Source organism: Tachyglossus aculeatus, chromosome X4 (genome assembly GCF_015852505.1).
Source record: "Tachyglossus aculeatus isolate mTacAcu1 chromosome X4, mTacAcu1.pri, whole genome shotgun sequence".
Taxonomy (NCBI): domain Eukaryota; kingdom Metazoa; phylum Chordata; class Mammalia; order Monotremata; family Tachyglossidae; genus Tachyglossus; species Tachyglossus aculeatus.
Window position 1 is genome coordinate 37,200,734 of NC_052098.1, and position 22,665 is coordinate 37,223,398.

Consider the following 22,665-nt stretch of genomic DNA (forward strand, 5'->3'; position numbering starts at 1 on the left):
CCCTCACTTGGTGACCTCATTCGCTCCCACAGCTTCAACTATCATCTCTACGCTGATGACACCCAAATCTACATCTCTGCCCCTGCTCTCTCCCCCTCCCTCCAGGCTCGCATCTCCTCCTGCCTTCAGGACATCTCCATCTGGATGTCTGCCCGCCACCTAAAACTCAACATGTCCAAGACTGAACTCCTTGTCTTCCTTCCCAAACCCTGCCCTCTCCCTGACTTTCCCATCACTGTTGATGGCACTACCTTCCATTCCGTCTCACAAGCCCACAAACTTGGTGTCATCCTCGACTCCGCTCTCTCGTTCACCCCTCACATCCAAGCCGTCACCAAAACCTGCCGGTCTCAGCTCCGCAACATTGCCAAGATCCGCCCTTTCCTCTCCATCCAAACCGCTACCCTGCTCGTTCAAGCTCTCATCCTATCCCGTTTGGACTACTGTATCAACCTCCTCGCCGATCTCCCATCCTCTTGTCTCTCCCCACTTCAATCCATACTTCACGCTGCTGCCCGGATTGTCTTTGTCCAGAAACACTCTGAGCATGTTACTCCCCTCCTCAAAAATCTCCAGTGGTACCAATCAACCTGCGCATTAGGCAGAAACTCCTCACCCTCGGCTTCAAGGCTCTCCATCACCTCGCCCCCTCCTACCTCACCTCCCTTCTCTCATTCTACAGGCCAGCTCGCACCCTCCACTCCTCTGCTACTAATCTCCTCACCGTGCCTCGTTCTTGCCTGTCCCACCATCGACCCCAGGCCCACGTCATCCCCAGGGCCTGGAATGCCCTCCCTCCCAACATCCGCCAAGCTAGCTCTCTTCCTCCCTTCATGGCCCTACTGAGAGCTCACCTCCTCCAGGAGGCCTTCCCAGACTGAGCCCCCTCCTTCCTCTCCCCCTCCTCCACCTCTCCACCCCCCTGCCTTACCTCCTTCCCTTCCCCACAGTACCTGTATATATGTATATATGTTTGTACGTATTTATTACTCTATTTTACTTGTACATATCTATTCTATTCATTTTATTTTGTTAATATGTTTTGTTTTGTTCTCTGTCTCCCCCTTCTAGACTGTGAGCCCACTGTTGAGTAGGGACCGTCTCTATATGTTGCCAACTTGTACTTCCCAAGCGCTTAGTACAGTGCTCTGCACACAGTAAGCGCTCAATAAATGTGATTGATTGATTGATTGATTTGGAACAGGGGCTGTATCCAACCTGACTAAAACGTATCTATCCCAGCATGTAAGGCACATAGTGAGCTCAACTCATAGCACAGTGATTAATATGGCTATTTTTGTATCCTTTATTTTCTATTCAAGAGAATTGTGTTATTTTTCTTGTCCTCTGTAATTGCTTCTTGCATTATGTTATTAAATACACTAGGCCAGCTGATGCAAGAAACAGGGTGATCTAGTGGAAAGAGCACAGAATTTAAGTCAGGAGATCTAGATTCCAATCCCAGCTCTGACATTTGTCTGCTGTGTGATCTCAGACAAGTCTCTTAATTTCTCTGTGCCTCAGTTTCTTCATCTCTAAATTGGGGATAAGATGCATGTTCTCACTCCCCTAAAACTGTGAGCTTCATATGGGACAGGGACTATGTCTGATCTGACAGTGCTTAGCCCGGTACTTGGAACATAGTAAATACTTAAATATTACAATTATTATCATTACAATTATTAATCATTATTAGCAGAGTATGGGTTACGTGTGCACATATATACATGTGTGTGTGTTCTACTTTGGGCCTTTCTGTTAAATTATTAAATAATGTTTTTATACTTTGGATAACTATTTTTAGTGCTGTTTGGTACCTGAAGTATTCTGGGTTTTCAAAATACATGGACTAGATCATTTAAGGACATTAGTTGCATACCTTTGGTGAGTTGAAAAAGACTAATCGTTTTGATGGTTGGTGGGGAGGAATAAGGGCCACAGTCAGGAATGCATTCAAAATGGACAGGGCTTAGCAAAGCAGGTGGCCCACACAGATATCCTGTTCCATGGCCATGTCTCAATGTTGACCTACTCCCAGAAGGACCCGGGGGAAGAGTGTGAATAAATCAGCGTTTGACTTTAAAGGCACTCAACTCTCTCCCTTCTGCTCATCTACTCTTCTTCAAACCAATCATATTTATTGAGTGCTTACTGTGTGCAGAGCACTGCACTGAACACTTGGGAGAGTACAACAGTTGGTAGACATGTTCACTGCCCACTACGAACTTACAGTCTACAGTCTGTATACCCCAGCTCACCCTGTTCTTTCCTCTCAAGCTAACCTATTCACTATGCAGTGTCCTTTCACTGTGCTTAGTAAGGAGCCTGGCACATAGTAAGCATTTACCATAAAAAAATGTTCTGATCTCTCCCACCTCAGATCTCTTGCTCCCTCCTGCTTTAATTGCCCTCTGTCTTCATATCCAACAGACCACAGCACTCCCTCTCTTCAAAGCCCTTGTGAAATCACATCTCCTCTAGGAGGTATTCCCTGATTCATTTCTATTCTCCCCAGTTTATATCTCCCCAATGGCCACTTCAACACTCCCACACTAAGTATTTAAGTACTCCCAACCTCTGTAGCACTTATGTACACACCTTTCCATACTCCATCACTTCCTTCTATCCATAATTTATTTTAGTGTCCATCTCCCCAGTGAGACTAGAAGGGCAGGGATTGTGTCTTTTACCTCTACGGTATTCTTCCCAGCACTTAGTGCAGTAATCCACACACAGTAGGTGCTTAATAAATACTATTGATTGATTGATTTTACACCATCCAAGATTAGGACTCAGAACATTTCAAAATAAAATTGGCTTCCCTTGGGCATTCACTAAGATCCATGATGGTATGGTAAGACAGGTGCGATTTGAAGGTATCCTGATGCATGCTTCCCAACACTATCAGAACATCTTTGAGGTGAATCCAGTCCAATCTATTCTATCAATCAATCAATCATACTTGAGTGCCTACTGTGTGCAAAGCACTGTGTTTAGAGCCTGAGGGAGTAGAATAGAGGTAAAAGGCATGATCTTCGCCCTCAAGGAACATTTACACTAATGGGGAGACAGCATAAATTATTGATAGAAAAAAAAGAATGGAAGATGGTAGGTGAATAAATAAGTGCTTAATAGTCAAATACATAACTCAATAGTACAAACGTGCTACGGCTTGCTGAGTGCATAAATGCTGAGGTGGTAGTTGCTGGGATTAGTGGGAGAATGGGGTTGATAAGTAAAAGTGAAAGAGCTGATGGAGTTCTTTAAAGCAAATAATTAGGAGTTTCTGCTTGATGTAGACAGGAATGAGTAACCATTTGAGGGTTTTGTGGTGTGGAGAAACATGTACAAAACAACTTTAAAAAAAGCTATCCAGCAGCAGAGTGAAGTATGGCCTGGAGAGGAAAGAAGCTGGAAGCAAGGAAACCAGTGAGAAGGTTGATACACTAGTCCAGCCATGATATAATAAGTGCCTGGACTAGAGTAGTGGCCATTTGGATAGAGAAAAGAGGGCAAAATAGGGAAATGTTATGGAGGAAAAACAGGAATTAACAATAGATAACATGAAAGTTGAAAGAGAATGAGTAAAGAATGGATTCCAAGGGTGTTTGGGCTTTTGTGACAGGGAGGATGGTGATGTTGTTGACTATGATGAGAAAGTCAAGTGGAGGAATGGATTCGGGAGGGAAAATGAGGAGTTCAGTTGAGTTTAAGGTAATATTTATGTAGAGATGTCCTGGAGGCAAAGGGATATTTCAAAGGAGATGAAATGTCAAGGCTACTGAGACAGATTTGAGAGTTATCTGCATAGCGATATCACTTTCTTGCTCTGTGTCCTTGGGCAAATCACATGAATTATTTGTGCTTAGTTTCCTCATCTGTAAAATGGGGATTAAACATCTGTTCTCCTCCGTATTAGACTGTGAGCTCTATGTGGGATAGGGTCTGTGCCTGGCCTGATTATCTTGTACCTACCCAAACACTTCACAAATATTATCATTATTATTATTATTATCACAATTATTATTATATGGCATCTGAAGTCATGGAAGGAACTCTTCAAGTGAGTGAGTGTAGAGAAGATTAGGGGATCCAGAACAAACCTTGAGGGCCACTCACAATTAGAGGATAAGAAGCAGAGGAGACAGTGAAAGAGATTGAAAAGGAGTCTGTGGCACCAAACTTAAGGATGCAATGAGGGGTCTGGAAGTTCGAATCTGAATTTGACTTTGATCAACTGGAAAACTAAAACTCTTCATCACTATCAGCAGCAGAAGCATCAATAGCATTTATTGAGCACCTATTGTGTGCAGATCATTGTACTTGGGAGACTACAAATTAGAAGAAATCACCCCTCCTTTCAAGGAGCTCACAATATAGCAGGAAAGACAGATACTTAAATAAATTACAATACAGGACTAATGACATTTTATTAATTTGTTTAGCAGACCATTACTGTATTTTTGGTTTGGTCTAATTTCTACTGATCCTGGGTCCTTGGACCTCTGTTAATTTTCATGTCTGGAGTATATTCTTTTTCCAAGTTTAACAATTTATTGAAAATGTCTCAGGTAAATTAAAAGCAATTTGTTGAAAGAGGAAGACTATTATAAGACTAACTATACTGTTATGCTTTTATGATCCTTTGCACTTGGATTTGCACAGCAAATCCACAGCCCCATAGCACTTATGTACATATCTGTAATGTATTTATTCATATTAATGTCTGTCTCCCCCCCCTAGACTGTAAGCTTGTTGTGAGCAGGAAACACGTCTATTCACCCTGTTATATTGTTCTCTCCCAAGTGATTATTACAGTGCTCTGCACACATTAAGCATGCAATAACTATGAGTGATTGATTGATGGTCTTCTCTGCAATTAGTAGTGACTGAAGAAGAGAGTTGAGCAAGTGCAAAAATCGTACTCCAATGTTAAAGTGACTCTACTTTCTGGAGTTCAAAGTGGGATGGGAGCAAGGTTTCTATAGGGCTGAGTGAATGGATCCAGGTTAGGAGGTAGTAAAAAGCATAAAAGGGTTATAGAGACAGAGTAACTTGTATCAACCCTGTGCTTAGAACAGTGTTTTTTTAACAGTATTTGCTAAGTGCCTTCTATGTACCAGGCACTGTACTAAGCACTGGGGTAGATTCAAGATATCAGGTCTTGGGTATATATGGGCCAGTCCCACATGGGACTCACAATCTTAATCCCCATTTTATAGATAAGGTAACTGAGGCACAGAGAAGTGAAGTGACTTGCCCAGTGTCACACAGCAGACACACAGCAGAGCCAGGATTAGAATCTAGGTCCTCTGACTCCCAGGCCAGTGCTCTTTCTCCTAGGTCATGCTGCTTGACACATATTAAGTGCTTAACAAATACCATAAAATTAAAAAAGTAAGACAGAACTAGAGAGGGGAGGCAGTCAGGCAGAGAGAAACAAAGATGGGGACAGAAAGAAAGATAAAGACAGAGACAAACACAAGTTACAGACACACACATATGCGCACACACTCATGCACTTAGGTTTTAGGTGCAACCTGAGAGAGAGAGACAGAGAGACAGGAACAGCCAGACTGAGATGGAATCGGACTACTTCTCTGCTGCAATCTCCCCCATTACAAGTAGCCTAGCAACTCTGTCCATGCTCCAAATCAGAGGTGTTGCCACTGCTACTGTTCCCACCAGAGGCTAATCCCTGGGAGTTTCTAATTATGAGAGCAACTGGGTGAGCAGCAGGGGAGGCAGCGGTAGTGTAGGGAGGGGGAGGATCAGGGACCTACTTACTTTCTCTCTCTCTCCCTATCTCCCACTCTCTCTCATTATCTAACTTTCTCAGCTGTCCACCACCACCACCCTGACTACTACCATCATTTCAGTCAAAGGCAGGATATTTGGAGGGGGGTGGGGATGTCTCCCTGCAATTTTTATGAGTGGTGGGATGGGGCCTTGAAATTCTAATTTGTTCCACATAATGCAGGACAATTAGACATCTTACTCTAATGAATGCATCTTAGTTTTTCCAGACTCTTTGAGGAATTAATAGGACTCTGTTGATTCCCTGCTCTCTGCTAAGAAAACCTGAAAAATCATGTCCCCCAGTCTGTTCCTCCTTGCTAGGATCTGGAATCCACCCAAGACTTGATGCTTAATGACCGTACATCTGGCAGGGGCCGGGGGTGGGGGTGGGGGGATGGGGGACTTCACATGGTCAGTCTATAGCTATCAAGCATATGCTGGCCTGAGTTCCCCCTACTTTGGGATTCTTGGGTGGTCTGGGACAATTCAGGGTCATATTCAAGAAGTCCAATCCACTCCAAGGATTTCTCCTACCTCAGAGATTCTCTCACACTCATCCCTTGAGGGCACTAACTGCTTTTTAATCATTAAAAGTTCAGTAGAGAAATCTGCAGTTAGTTCAGTGCCAGGCCCCAGTGGATAGTCAACAAATACTAATTGATGAGGAGGAGGAAGTTTTTATTTACCTGAAAGGGGGTGGGGCATGGTTCCCACCAGTTAAAAGAGCAAATAAAGTCAGGCCATGAGTGAGTACAGAGAATAGAGTGCTCCTTAAAGTCTTCTATCTGGAGGCTTTCCTGGCCTTTTTCACTTTGCACTGCCCCAAGCTGAGGCAGCATTCACTAGTATGCAGATACAGAGTCCTTCTCTGATAGTTCCACTTCTACATCTGCTGAGTCCCTAGCCAATGAATACCCACGCTCTTTGCTGGGGGGAAGAAGGGGGAAGAATTAGGCCTTCCCACTCTGATTCTCCTAATTATTTTTCACTGAGCCAATGAGAAAGCAGAATTTTGAATACAAACTAACCAATCCGCCCCCACCCTCCAGCCAATCAGGGAAGTCAGTTCCTTCTTCATACAAGCCAGTATCAAAACAAACCTTTGACCCCAGCTGAGCTAACTTCCCCAATAACTCCATCCTAGGGATAAGGAATTTCAAGAGAAAACTCAGCAAGAACCTTTGCTTGCTTCATGACCTTATCAGGATGAAGTCAACTGATACCGAAAAGTCTTATGGCTGAACTTTTGAACCAGGAAAGTATTAGGCCAAAGTTTCTGTCAGGTGACATGACCCGACATAGAATTTAAAATTCTTTGCTTATCTTTATGACTGACAGATAATTGACCATTATTTGCTCTCTATATCAGAAAAAGGTCTTCAAATTATTTGTGCAAACCCAGGGAAGACCGTCTCTCCTGAAAATAAAAATAAGTCCATGATGCAAGAGGCAGTCGAGTGAAAGGAAGCTTGCCCTGCCACATCAGAATTGTTTCCATCTTGTCTTTATGGTCAAACAAAATTTTGAAAGGAGTTTTTTTAAAGTTCTTCCTTTGACCCAAATCTGAACTGTGTAAACCTAGCAATTGGTGCCATGCTAAGGAGCAAGAATTGTCTCATTCAGACAAGACTATTGATTTTGGAGTCCTGTATCACACTGGCCCTTTCCCTAAGCCCTCCCAGGAAGCCCTAGTGACAGCATGCCAGACTGTCTTATAGGCTTTTCTAACCACCCCAAATTCTGTCCTCTTACTCCAATATCACCCCGGTTGGGAACTCAGGGCAGTTCCTGGAGCTGAGGTAGGCTGGTGGCAGGATGTCATAAAGTGGAGGGGAGGGTCACGAGAGCAATTGGCAGGACTCCATACAGGTCCCTCATCATTCTGGTGCAAATCACTTCCTCTTGAAGTGATTGCAGCTAGAGTCTCTACTTTTTTGAATTTGCCAGGAAAATAACCCCGCCCCTCCTCCCTTGCCCAGCCCCATTCCCATAGCTTTCACAGATATGTTTACCACCTCCATTTCAGCACCACAGACTCACTCCCTGACTCCCCAGTCCTCCATGTGCCCTCTGCCTCCCACTCTATTTTCTATCTAGCCTTCTAACAGATTAATTTTTTTCCACGGTTTCAATTCTACTGAGTCCCATAAGAGACCTTGCTGCTGTTGCCACTTCTCCTGTAGTCCTTGCCACTATGGCCACTTCTGTAGCTTGCAGCACCCACCTCCTGGGGCCAGAGCCAGACATGGGTGGGGCGGGGGTAGGGAGGAAGGAAAGGCAGAAGTAACAGAGGAGGAAGAGGAGGGAGGTATGGGGAAAAAGATTTGGGGTTCTCTTGGCTACCCCTCCTCCTCTTCTTCCTCTTCTTCCACCACCACTGCTGCCTTCCCTCCCCCATGTCACTCGAGTCCAATCTCAATCCCTGACTTTGCAGCCTCAGAAGATGGGGACAGCCAGCCACAGGAGCAGTCAGAGTGTTGGAGCCAATAGCAGCACGGTTCCCCAATGGGAATCAGCAAAATACATAAAAGTTCAAAGCAGTTACAAAGAGTGGGGGGGTGGGGTACAGGATCAACCAAGGAGAAAAGTTCACATTGTGGGAAGAAGGGCCAGGAAACCCAATGGCAGGAAAGAGGTGCCAAGGTTAGAGTTATGCACCTTGGGTGGACCAGGGTTAGCTTTATGTGGCTCAACAAGAAAGAGACTGTGCATGTAACATCTAAGGTTCCCAACACAGCAAAATTCACTGTTCTGATGGATGACTCTCTAGACAAAGCAAAGGTCAACATTTTGGGATTTGAAGGCAAGCAGGAACTCTGGCTCTCCAGAATCATTGCTGTCAGTTCCTCTACTATGGCTCTGTCACACCATCATGATTGTTGTCAATTTCACAAGCATTCCTGGGACTTGTCTTGTGTTATGTTGTCAAGTCGTCTTCAACCCATAGTGACCCACGGACAAGTCTCCCCCCCACCCCCCATTCTGTAATTGTTCTGGTAGTATATCCACAGAGTTTTCTTGGTAAAAATATGGAATTGGTTGACCATTACCTTCTTCCACACAGTGAATTTGAGTCTCCGCCCTCAACTCTCTCCCATGCTGCTGCTGCCCAGCACAGGTGAGTTTTGACTTGTAGCAGATTGCCTTCTGCTCGCTAGCCACTGCCCAAGCTAGGAATGGATGAGTTTGCCTCTGCTTGACTCTCCCTCCCATAGCCAAGACTGGTAGAGTGCTGGAAACTCTCCAGATATGATTCTGAGAGGAGATTCCTGGGACTACAAGTCCCAAAATTACTTAGGGCATATGAGGCCACCATATGGCCTGCTGCTCCCAAACTAAGCCATCTGGGTGTTGATCATGCTCACGTCACCCTGTCATATCACTTCCACCCTACTATAATTATTTTTACTAACATTTATTCAGCCCTTACTCTGTGAAGCACTACACTAAGCACTGAGATAAAAACAAAGAAATTGATTAACACATGATCCCTGCCTCAAGAGAACTTTGCGATCTAATAGGAGGATAGACACATAGAACAATCAGAATATATTGCAAAAAACAGAGTGAGTTAAAATTCAAAAACCAAAAACATAAAGAGTATCAAATGAAAGTAAAGAGCAAACACAGTACTGGGGGGGTGGGGGTAGCCTTGGGCTCCTCCTCCTCCGCAGGGAAACAATCCATTCCTGATGACACTGCATCACCTATAGCTCTCTTCCAAGGTAGCCTCACCTTCTCCAATGCTCCCAACTCATAGGTAAAAGTGGAGGGGTTGGCCTGCTCCACACCATTTGCAACTTTCAGACCATCTCATCTCCTCCATCTGTCACCTTTACTATCATTTGAAGTCTGTGTCAAAGTAATAAAAACAATAGTGGTATTTGTTAAACGCTTACTATGTGCCAACCACTGTATTAAGAACTGGGGTAGATGCAAAGTGATCAGGTCTCACATTCCAAAGTAGGAGGGAGAACAGCTATTGAACCCCCATTTTTCAGATGAGGGAACTGAGGAACAGAGAACTTAAGTGACTTGCCCTGCCCGAGATCACACAGCAGGTACGTGGCAGAGCTGGAAACAGAACCCAGGTCCTCTGATTCCCATGCCCATGCTGTTTCTACTAGGCCATGCTGCTTCTTCATCGGTAAGATTAATTGATAAGATGGACTCATGCAACTAGAGCCCCCATGCCATTGAGGGGTCTGGGGTCTTTGGGGAACCATCTAATGGATGGATCATTTTTCTAAAATAACATTCAGTCTAATCACTCTTCAAAAAGCCTCCAGTGGTTGCTCATCCATCTCCACATCAAGCAGAAACTCCTTACATTCAGCTTTAAAGCATTCAAACAGCTGTACCCCTCCTACCTTACCTCACTGATCTACTACAGCCAGTCCACACACTTCTCTCCTTAACACTAGCCTCCACACACTTCTCTCCTTAACACTAGCCTACTCACTGTATCTTGAACTCATCTATCTCGCCACCGACCCCTTGCCCACATCCTTGCTCTGGCCTGGAACTTCCTCCCCTTTATATCCAACAGACCACCACTTTCCCCACCTTCAAAGCCTTATTAAAATCACTTCTTCAAGAGGCCTTCCCTGACTAACTCCTCATCTCCCCACACTATTCACCCTCCCTTTTGCATCACCTATGTATTTGGCTCTGCACTTCTTAAGCACTTTGCTACCTACCCCAACCCCCAACCCCACAGAACTTATGTACATATCCTTATATTCTGCCATTTCCCCTAACTGGAATTCAGAGAACAATGTGGTCTAGTGGATAGAGCATGGATTTGGGAGCCAGAAGGCCCTGGTTCTAATCCCAGATCCACCACTTGTCTGCCGTGTGACCTAGGGCAAGTCGCTTCACTTCTTTGTGTCTCAGTTACCTCATCTGTAAAATGGGGATTAAGACCATGAGCCCCATATAGGACAGGAACTGTGTCCAACCTGAGGTACTCTCCCAAGCACTTAGTATAGTGCTCTGCACACAGTAAGTGCTCAATAAATACCACTGCTTGATTGATGGATAGGACCAACCTCTCTCCTCCCACTGTAAACCACAAAAGCCAAGTCTGGCTTCACAGTTTATGGAAGGTTGCAGCTGTTTGTTTTTTTTTTCCCAGGGATAGCTTGCCTGGAGTGGTGAGGTAACTGTGAACTGCCCTCTTCAAGTTCTGGTCAAGTAATATTGATATTTTGGATGGCTGAATTTCAACTTACTCTAATTGCTAATATTATCTCATAAGATATTCTTATTGTTCTATGTGTCTATCCACCGCCTACTAAGATCATGAGCCACTTGTGGGACAGGACCTGTGTAGTAGTGAATTATCTTGTTTTTCTCATTTTTCTCCCAGTACTTTAAACATGCTGAATAAATGTTAATAATCATAAATTCAGTTGAAAAGTTGGACTGTGCTGCAAAACAAAGTCCTGAGATTCTGGTGCAAAAATGAATCACAGAACTAATGGTGGATGTCACAATTTTTCAAGGTCAGGCTTGATTCCAGAGCAGGCAGGAAACAACTTCTCTTCTTTGAGAAATTAATCTTGTTTAGAGAGGAAGAATTTTAAAAAGCTAGTCAGAAAATCAAATGTTTTAGCTTATCAGGAAAACAAAGCTTTTTTTAAAAGTGCCATTTAAATCAGTATTTAACTTCCAAGTTCATATTAACTCAAGAAAGGCAATATTCTAGTCTTTTTTTTTAAGTATGTAGTCTGGGATTCTGGGTAATCTTGTCCAATTTAGGTCCCAGTAAATTTATATTCCCTTAAATCTCATAATTACCAGGCAGTCACTCTCCAAAGAATATTAACTGTCAAAACAGGTATCATAAGTGAAAAACAACCACACTTTTTTTTGAAGTCCATGGAGTTTCCATTAGCTGTTTGCTGAATTATTTGACAGAAACAATATGTTTTGAATACGTATTGTGAGTCATTATCTGGGAAAATTGCCTCCATAATTCATAAAATCAAATTCAGTTCTCTTGGTGATTTTTGAGTGTTATTATTATTATGACATTTCATTCAATCATTCATTCAATTGTATTTACTGAGCACTTACTGTATGCAGGGCATTGTACTAAACGCTTGGGAGAGTACAATACAACAATAGACACATTCCTTGTCCACAATGAGCTTACAGTCTAAAGTACATATTTATTACTCTATTTATTTATTTATTTATTTATTTTACTTGTACATTTCTATCCTATTTATTTTATTTTGTTGGTATGTTTTGTTCTGTTCTCTGACTCCCCCTTTTAGACTGTGAGCCCACTGTTGGGTAGGGACTGTCTCTATGTGTTGCCAATTTGTACTTCCCAAGCGCTTAGTACAGTGCTCTGCACATAGTAAGCGCTCAATAAATACGATTGATTGATAAAGCACTGTGCTAACTGCTAGAGTAGACATAAAATAATCAGATGGGATATAGCCCCTGTTCCACAAGGGGCTTACAATCTAAGAAGCAAGGAGAGCAGGTAGCTCATCCCCATTTTACATAGGAGGAAACTGAGGCACTGAAATGTTCAGTGACTTGTCCAAGATCACACAGCAAGCCAGTGACAGAGTTGGGAGTAGGACTTGGTTCTCCATCTCCCAGTTCCATGCTCTTTCCTCTAGGCCATGCTTCCTCCCCAGATTCACAATTCCAGATGCAATGTTGGGATTTGAAATCTTCCTTACCTGCATCTTTCCTGAGGGCAGTCGAGTCTCATGGACATGAAGTGACACATGGGAAGCTGTGATTAGTGCAATTATCCACTCATAAATCCTTCCAAAAGATAGAAGCAGAGTATGGAGAAATAGCAGCTTCAGTGAGGTCATATTCAAAGATGTAAAGTGCTGCTTGGGACTTTGTTTAAAGACAAAGGAGAGAGAGAGAGAGAGAGAGAGAGAGGAGAGAGAGAGAGACAGAGACAGAGACAGAGAGAGACAGAGACAGAGACAGAAAATAAAACTAAAGAGTGAGAGAATGATCACAAATTGGACAGGGCATCATATGATTTCAGGTACAGTGAGGGATTTTTGTCTTTGGTTTTATTGGTGGCAATGTAAAAAACAGACTTAGAGAGTACCATTGGCTAGGGAAAGGAAGACCACGTAATTTTCATTGCTTTTAGAACCCTATCTGAATACGTAAGGACATAAAGATTTAGATGTAGCTGTCTACTTCAGGGGTTATGTAAGTCTATAGAAGCAATATGGTCTAGTCGATAATAATAGTAATAATAATAATTGTGATATTTGCTAAGCGCTTACTCTGGGCCAGGAACAGTACTAAGCACTGGGATGGATACATGCAAATCAAGGTGGACACAGTCCCTGTCCTACATGGGGCTCACAGTCTCAATGCTCATTTTACAGATGAGGTACCTGAGGCATGGAAAAGTTAAGTGACTTGCCCAAGGACACACAGCAGACAAGTGGGGGAGCTGGGATTGAAACCCAGGTCCTTCTGACTCCCAGGGCTGTATCCACTAGGCCACACTGTGGTAGAGAACAGGACTGGTAGTCAGGATACCCAGTTTCTAATTTTGTCTCAGCCATTTGCCTGCTGCATGACCTTGGGGAAGTCACTTTACTTCTATGTGCCTCTGTTTCCTCACCTGCATGATGAGGAATGAATACCTATTCTCCCTCCCCCTTAGACTGTGAGTCTCATGTGTCCAATCTAATTATCCTATATCTACTACCCTTTGCCCTTACCTTAGTGCTTGGCACACAGTAAGTAGTATAAATATTATTATTAAGTCTAGCTCTCCCTTACCATTTACAGTAAGATCTATTGAAAGGACAAGACAAAGAGAGGGTCCATTGGAAGGAAGGATAGCACCTGTTTAATGGTAAGATGTCTTCTGTCAACTGCTTAGGAGATTCTTCATGTCAGCTCAACCTTTCTCACCCCATTACCGTGTGTGTGTGTGTGTGTGTGTGTGTGTGTGTAGGTGTACTTCAAGTTCATAAGTGAGGCTACTGAAGGTAAGTTTTTATCAATGTATGAAGGTGCGGCTGATAAGACCAATGGGTGACTGATTAGCCCCTTCCACACTCTGTGCATGTAGATTGCCCTTCTCTATTTTCACTTCTCCCTCTTGGTGTCACAGTCTTCCCAAAGCCTCTGCTCTAAGACATTACTGAATTTCTGATTGCTGCCTGCAAGACCTGTATCCCTGCTGTCCACTGCAATCAATCAATCGTATTTATTGAGCACTTACTGTGTGCAGAGTACTATACTAAATACTTGGGAGAGTACAATGTAACAGAGTTGGTAGACATGTTCCTTGCCCACAACAAGCTTAGTCTAGAGGATGACACATCCATGCAATACTTAACAGTCATTCAGTTGCATTTATTGAGTGCTTACTGTGTGCAGAGCACTGTACTAAGCGCTTGGAAGGATACATTACAACAATAAATGGTTTCATTTCCTGCCCACAATGATCTTACAGTCTAGAGGAGCAAGACAGAATTGCAAGGAATGAAGTCCTGGAATATAGTAAAATCATCAGTATCAGAAACAATACTTGTCACATCACAACTTCACTGGGCAGAATATATTAAACTGCTATTCTAAATTGAGGGTGGGCTAAATATCAAATACTGACAGGGTACAGATCCAAGTGCCTAGTCAATGAAGAAGGGAGAGAGAGTTGGGGAAATGAGGTATTTGTTGGGGAAGGCCTCTTGGGAGGAGATCATCATCAATCGTATTTATTGAGCGCTTACTATGTGCAGAGCACTGTACTAAGCGCTTGGGAAGTACAAATTGGCAACATATAGAGACAGTCCCTACCCAACAGTGGGTTTTAATAAGGTTTCAAAGGTGGAAAGATTGATGGTCATGTGTGTATAGCAATTCTTGGACCACCATCTCAAAGATTTTTCATGATGTTGGTTGCATCTGAGCTGGAAGTTTCCCAGTAGCCCAGAGGCATATTCTTACTTCAGCTTCGCCATCAGAGCCTGCAGAGGAACAAGCACAACTTACCAATGGTTAAAGCACTTAGTGGCAAGAGCCCGGGCTTGGGAGTTAAAGGACAGGGGTTCTAATTCCCTGCTCTGCCACTTGTCTGCTGTGTGACCTTGAGCAAGTCACTTTACTTCTCTGTGCCTCAGTTACCTCATCTGTAAAATGGGGATTAAGACTGTGAGCCCCAGGTGGGACAACCTGATGACCTTGTATCTATCCCAGTGTTTACAGCAGTGCTTGGCACATAGTAAGCGCTTAATAAATACCATCATCATCATCATCATTAAAGCTTTGGAAAGATTCTGACATTCTGGAATAAGGTTGCTGGTGGTGGTGTTGAATCATTGTTTTTCTGTATTAAACTCTTTCTTTATGTGTTTGTCCCCAATTCCCATCCTCTCTGTCCCCTTTTAAGACTACGACCCCTCCAAGGGCCATACATTGAATCTGACTGTGACCTTGTATCATTCCCCAGTGCTTAGTACAGTGCTCTGCACATGATAAGCTCTTAATGTTTGAAATGATACTGTAACATTTAGGATTAGTATTCCCTTCCAGAAATGTGTAAGACAAAACACTCTCCAGTCTGTATGTTCATTTACATAATAATATTCATAAGAAAGTTGATTAATCCTTTAGGAACTGCACATAACAAAACTCTTTTTCAGCATTTAGGGGACCAACATTCTTGGAAATGCTAGTCTTCCAAGGGCCAGAGTTTTAAAGGCAAAAATGGCATTCAGAGGCAAAAATGTCCTTTGTTCTCTATGTGAGGTGCAATAACTCTTGAGGTCTTTGTCTGGACGGAGACCTTTTGATCATTTAAGTTCCGGAATTGTCTGGTTTGGAGTGGTTTTGCAGAAACAGAGACGGGCCCTCCCGCTCCTGTTTCCATGTGATTGGGTAGCACCATTCGTACGATTGCCTTTTGTTGGTTGACTCACCAGAGGGCAGCAGCCTTCCAGCTCTTGATGTCAGCAGAAAAGAATGCAAGGAATACTTGTTCTCCCAGAGAGGTGCCCATCCCCCGCAGCGGTAAGCTGGTATGTTATTCACAATGATGTCAGCCGAGTTGATCTGCGATTCGGACTGACTCCCTGGGTGGGTCTGTGTCTCTGACTTTTTATCGCTCAAGTGACAATTATCTAGTTTTAGTTGTGGTATTATTTTTTAATAATATGCTAGGCCCCAGGCACGGTGTTAAGTGCTGGGATAGATACAAACAGATCAGACACAGCCCTCCTCCCACACGGTAGACAACTAAAATCAACCGTAAACAGTGAATCAGAAGCAACAATAAGCAACTGGGTCAGCAAACCAAGAGGACAATGTCAAGAGGAATGAAAAAGTGGATCTCGGAGGAGGGAGTTCTCAGATTCCCCACTGTTCCAGGCAAACAGACCTTGTTTACAAACCACCAGCAATCTCCCCTGGGTTCATTCATTCATTCATTCATTCATTCATTCAATCGTATTTATTGAGTGCTTACTGTATGCAGAGCACTGTACTAAGCCTTCGGGAAATACAAATCGGCAACATATAGAGACGATCCCTACCCAACAACGGACTCACAATCTAAAGGGTGATCCTTTAAGGTGTCAGGGATTGCTGGGGAAGACCACTTGAGCCCCATATGATTTAGTCCCTGCCCACCCTGTCTGCAGAAGGAAGAACTGATGGGAGCCCCTGTATGGGGTGGGAGCTGATCAGGAAAGTCTAGCAAGGAAAATCCTGCCCAATTCTTTGGAAGGGAAAATGAAATTCCTCCAGATGAATTATTTCATCCCCTACTAATGCAGTAGTCCAAGCTGCCTCCTGGAGCCAGGCTCTGATAGCTTCTGAAACTGGAGGTGAAAAACCTGACTTTGCTACCAGTGCATTTCCTTTTGGCAAATCACGGATGGTGTGCTACTGCTCTTTCTAATAATATTAATAATTAATCATTAATAATAATTGTGGCACTTGTTCAGTGCTTACTATATGCCTATCACTGTACTAAGCACTGGGGTAGATATAAGATAATCAGTTCCCACATTGGGCTCACAGTCTTAATCACCATTTTACAGATGAGGTAACTGAAGCACAGAGAAGCTAAGTGACTTGTCCAAGGTCACACAGCAGAGAAGTGGTGGAGCTGGGATTAGAACCCAGATCTTCTGACTCCCTCTGACTCTATTAATGTCTGTCTCCCTCTCTAGACTGTAAGCTCACTGTGGGCAGGGAATGTATCTGATATATTGTGTTGTATGCTCCCAAGCACCTAGTACATTGCTCTGCACACTGTAAGTGCTCAATAAACATGACTACCAGGACAATCAGAAACTAATGCATGAGGAAGCTCATCCTTGTGCCTGTTGCCTTGTTTCTCTAAACCCCTCACTGCCATTGTCAAGGGAAACCCTTCTGAATTGCAACAACAACAGAAGAATTAAAGTTAATCCTTTTTCCATTGAGTTATAAACAGTTTCAGGTTTATCCTACAGTGTCTATTTAACTCCTTGGAGATAGAGCTCAGATTCCTTATATATATATATTTCAAACTGTCACCCAGTTCTCCCATCTTGGACATGGCCTAAGTGAGAAAAGGCACAAATATTTTCAGGAGAAAATGAGCCTATGCAAGCAGCCTCCCTAGAAACTGAATGGCTACTAGTTCTGGCAGAATCCGTTTCTAGATTGGTTAAACAGCAGTCACCCAGGACCACCAAATTGAAAGCCACCATTTTCTGGCCTCACTACTCCCCAAGAGTGTTAGAGCTGCTAATGATGGAGATCCTGAAGAAATCCCGTCTCTCCCCGCTGCTCTGATAGCACAGGTGCTGGCGGTCCCAGACCAGTTGGTGTTTCGTAGGCCCAGGTTCAGGGAATGAGGGGTGGAGAGGAATAGAAGGACGGCTCCAGTGATTTCACTCTTTTGACTGCCTCCTCCCAGGATGGAGCCTAGAGCAATGTTGGACTCCAGAAACAATGCCCCCCAGGCTTAATCCTAGGAGTGGGAGGTTAAAGGAACAGAAGTACTGTAGAAAAGCAGCATGGAAAGAGCTCAAGCCTGGGCGTCAGAGGACCTGGCTTCTAATCCCTGCTCTGTCACTTGCCTGCTGTGTGACCATGGACAAGTCACTTCACTTCTCTGTGCCTCACTTTCCTCATCTGTAAAATGCAGATTCAATACTTGGTCTCCCTCCTACTTAGACTGTGAGCTTCTTGTGGGACAGGGCCTGTGTCCAACCTATCATGTGTCTATCCCAGTGCTTAGTACAGAATTTGGCACATAGTAAGCAGTTAACAGATACCACAATTACCATTACTGTAGGAGTAAAGGATTTCACCCTTCAAATCCACCTCCCACATTCCCAGGTGGGGCTCCCGGTTTGACTGTGTGTGCACGGTCTTGGGAGTCAGAGGTCGTGGGTTCTAATCCCAGCCCCACCACTTGTCAGCTGTGTGACTTTGGGCAAATCACTTAACTTCTCTGTGCCTCAGTTACCTTATCTGTAAAATGGGGATTAAGACTGTGAACCCCACATGGGACAACCTGATACCTTATATTTACCCCAGTGCTTAGAACAGTGCTTGGCACATTGTAAGTGCTTAACAAATACCATTATTATTATTATCATTTAACTTCTTGCACCAGCCCTGGAACTCCCTCCCCATTTATATCCAATAGGCCACCACTATCCCCATCTTCAAAGCCTTATTAAAATGATAGCTCCTCCAAGAGTACACACCAACTAAGCCCTCATTTCCCCTACTCCCTCTCCTCTTTTCTCACCCTTGCACTTGGATTTGAACCCTTTATTCCCTCCACCCTCAGCCCCACAGCACTTATGTACATATCCTTAATTTATTTTAATGTCTATCTCCCCCTCTAGACTGTAAGTTCCCTGTGGGCAAGTCTACCATGTTAGTTGTACTTTCTCAAATGCTTAGTACAATGCTCTGCACACAGTAGGCACTCAGTAAATACAATTGATTGATTGATTATTTGTTACACCACAAGATTGCAGACAGGAGCTACTCTAATTATGGCTAGGTACTACTGAATGAAAATTATTTATGAGAGGACTTCAGGATCCCTATACCCAAATCACTCCCTAGTATCAGTCATAGAGAAGTGTATAGAGTATGAGCCTAGGAGTCAGAAAGACCTGGGTTCTAATTCTAGCGTCACCACATGTCTGCTGTGTGACCTTGGGCAAGTCACTTAACTTCCCTGTTTCTCAGTTACAGATGAGGTCATCTGTAAAACGGGGATTAAGATCGTGAGCCCCACTTGAAACGGGGACTGTGTCCAACCCGATTTAATTGTATCCACCCCAGCACTTAGTACAGTGCCTGGCACATAAGTGCTTAACAAATACCATTATTAGTAGTAGTAAAATCATACCCACCCACCAGCAATCAATCAATCAACGGTATTTACTGAGCACTTACTGTGTGCAGAGCACTTATTAAGTGTTTAGGAAAGTAGAAAGGTTGAGGAGTGCTTTTAAAAGTTGAGGAGGATTAGGATGTCATAGAGGCCATTGGATTTGGCATGAAGGAGATCATTGGTGACCTTAGAAAGGGCCGTTTCCATGGAGTAAAGGGGTCAAAAGCCAGATTGCCAGGAGTCATGGACAGAGATGGAAGAGGGGAAGTGGAGAGGAAGTAATCCAATGAGTCCCCAGATTCTACAGGACTGTGAGGTGAATAGGGAGAAAATTTATCCCAAGTACCTGAAGCATAGAGTAAAATGCCCTGGCCATATCCCCACAGACAACCCAATCACAAAATATCCCAACTCTCTCTATTTGACTTCTTCAGCATAGGCTTTACTCATCATCATCAATCGTATTTATTGAGCGCTTACTGTGTGCAGAGCACTGTACTAAGCGCTTGGGAAGTACAAGTTGGCAACATATAGAGACAGTCCCTACCCAACAGTGGGCTCACAGTCTAAAAGGGGGAGACAGAGAACAAAACCAAACATAGTAACAAAATAAAATAAATAGAATAGATATGTACAAGTAAAATAAATAAATAGAGTAACAAATATGTACAAACATATATACATATATACAGGTGCTGTGGGGAAGGGAAGGAGGTAAGATGGGGGGGCTTGGGGGATGCACATGAGATATCAACATTGACAACTGTCTCAATGCCTGCTGACAGAAGGTACTGGAAAAGCCACCTTAACAACCAGGGCAGGGCAGTAGTCCAGTGGGACTGAGGAGACAGATCAAGACAGCTGGCTAATACCTTCTGCAGCACCCTGACCCATTGAGGCTCCGGAGACACGGTCATAGACAGTTCAGAACTGAAACAAAAATAGGGCCCAATTTCTCAATGTTCTCAGCCCAGTGCACTAGCCCACACTGCATTTTGACAGACGTTTCAAATACCCAGGACCGGATTGATGCAGGGGTTCATGGGTAGAGCCGGGCCCTCCACCTTTTCATTATCCTAAGCCCTGATTGGCATTGTGTATCATTTTACTTGAGGAAAAAAAAATAAAACACTAGGAAAATCCAATTTTCGGGGCAGTATCCATATGCTCACTGTAAAGTAAACTTCTAAAATGCATGTGTTTGGGGTCATTTTTTCTTTAGAGGTTTATTTATCTGGCACATTCTTTCATCCTTTGTAATTTGAAAGCTTGGTATTCTTGTTACTAGAAAGTTAAAATCAGACAGTTAACAATTCTCAGTCTAAACACCTGAGACATGACTCAAAGCAGATGCAGCTTACTGCAGAGACATGGTTCATACATTTAGAAATCAGTTTTCACTCCAAAACTGTTTAGAAGATTAACTCTTGAAAGCTTACAAATGTTACGAGTTTTTTTCAACCTGCAAGAGTGCAAGCTTGCTGAGACTGAGTAAACATTGTGTGTTGTTGTAAAAAATCAATTAATCAATCAATCAATGGTATTTATTGAGCACTTACTGTGTGCCAAGGACCGTACTAGGCACTTGTACCTAGAAGTGATCATTTCTATCATTGTACTTAAGAAAGCAACCAGGAAAAAAGATTTTTTATCCCATTATCCAAACACACCAAATACTAAAATTTCCTTCAGGACTTTGAATTTTAAAATCAAAAGTGAAAATGAGACAGAGAATGGAATGCGGTGATGATAAAGTCTCCTACCAGGATTGACAGACAAGCTTCAGTCCTGAGACTTCAGGCCCAAGAACGTACACAGAGGAATCAATTCTAGTGCTAGTGGCTTGCACAGCACTACTCACGCTCTTGTCCCTGCAAATCCCATTCCCACTGGAGCACAGTGTGAGTAGGTGGGCGGGGGATCAGCCTATTGCAAAGTGCATGAAGAGTTTTTATTTGCAGGATCCATTGACACCTGAAGTGACCCCAACCCAGTACCAGTGTTATTCCATAGCCCCATGAATCGGCAGGGAGCTGCTGAAGTCTTCACTCACTCACTCACTCAATCAATGGTACTTATTGAGCACTGCCTTCGACAGTGCAGACCACTCCCTACTCCTGGACACATTATCCAACCTTAGCTTCATGGACAGTGTTTTCTCCTGGTTCTCCTCCCATCTCACTGGCTGCTCATTCTCAGTCTCTTTCAAGGGCTCCTCCACTGACTTCACCCCATGACTGTGGGAGGCCCAAAGGCTCAATTCTAGGTCCACTTCTATTCTCTATCTATACTCACTTCCTTGTAGAACTCATTTGCTCCCATGGCTTCCACCTCCATATCTATGCATATGATTCAACTCATTGTGAACAGGAAACATGTTTACCAACTCTGTTGCATTGTTCTCTCCCAAGCATTAGACTGTGAGCCCCTTGTTGGGTAGGGATTGTCTCTATCTGTTGCCAAATTTCCAAGCACTTTCCAAGTACTTTCCAAGCACTTAGTACAGTGCTCTGCACGCAGTAAGCGCTCAATAAATATGATTGAATGAATGAATGCAGTGCTCCTCACACAGTAAGTGCTCAATAAATATGATTGATTGATTCCCAAATCTACATCTCCAGCCCTAATCTTTCTCCTTCCCTGCAGTTTCATATTTCCTCCTGCCTTTAGGACATCTCTACTTAACATGTCTGAAACAGAACTCTTCATCTTCCCACCCAAACCCTGTCCTCCCTCTGAATTTCCCATCACATAGAAAAGCACCACTATCCTCCGTATCTCACAAGCCCATAACCTTGGCATTATGCTTGGTTCATCTTTCTCATTCAACTCACATATTCAATGTCACCAAGTCCTGTTGGTCCAACCTTCACTACATTGCTAAAATCCACCCTTTCCTCTCCATCCAATCTGCTAACAAGTTAATCTCAATACTTTATCCTATCCCACCTTGATTACTGCATCCGCCTCCTCACTGACCTCCCTCTTGTCTTGCCCCACTTAAGTCCATAGTTCACACTGTTGCCCAAATCATTTTTCAACAAAACCACTCATTCCATGTTTCCCGACTCCTCAGGACCTTCCAGAGGTTGCCTATCCACCTGTGTATCAAACGAACACTCCTTAACATTGGCTTTAAAGCACTCAATCACCATGCCCCTCCTCCCTTACTTCACTGATTTCCTACTACAACCCAGACTGCACACTTAGCTCCTCTAACACCAATCTACTCACTGTACCTCAATAATAATAATGATAATAATGGTATTTTTTAAGCGCTTACTATGTGCGAAGCACTGTTTTAAGCATTGGGGGGGGATACAAAGTGATCAGGTTGTCCCACATGGAGCTCACAGTCTTAATCCCCATTTTACAGATGAGGTAACTGAGGCACAGAGAAGTTAAGTGGCTTGCCCAAGGTCACACAGCTAAGTGGCAGAGCCGGGATTCGAACCCTTGAACTCTGACTCCCAAGCCCATGCTTTTTCCACTGAGACATG

The 22,665-nt window shown here is 43.5% G+C and overlaps 1 non-coding gene across 1 annotated transcript; it reads right to left on the reverse strand.

Moving 5' to 3' along the window:
* Window positions 1-8,927: 8,927 nt before the first annotated feature.
* LOC119948543 lies at window positions 8,928-9,064 on the reverse strand. Its single transcript, XR_005456933.1, has one exon. It is a non-coding gene; the product is annotated as a small nucleolar RNA SNORA7 (small nucleolar RNA).
* Window positions 9,065-22,665: the final 13,601 nt, after the last annotated feature.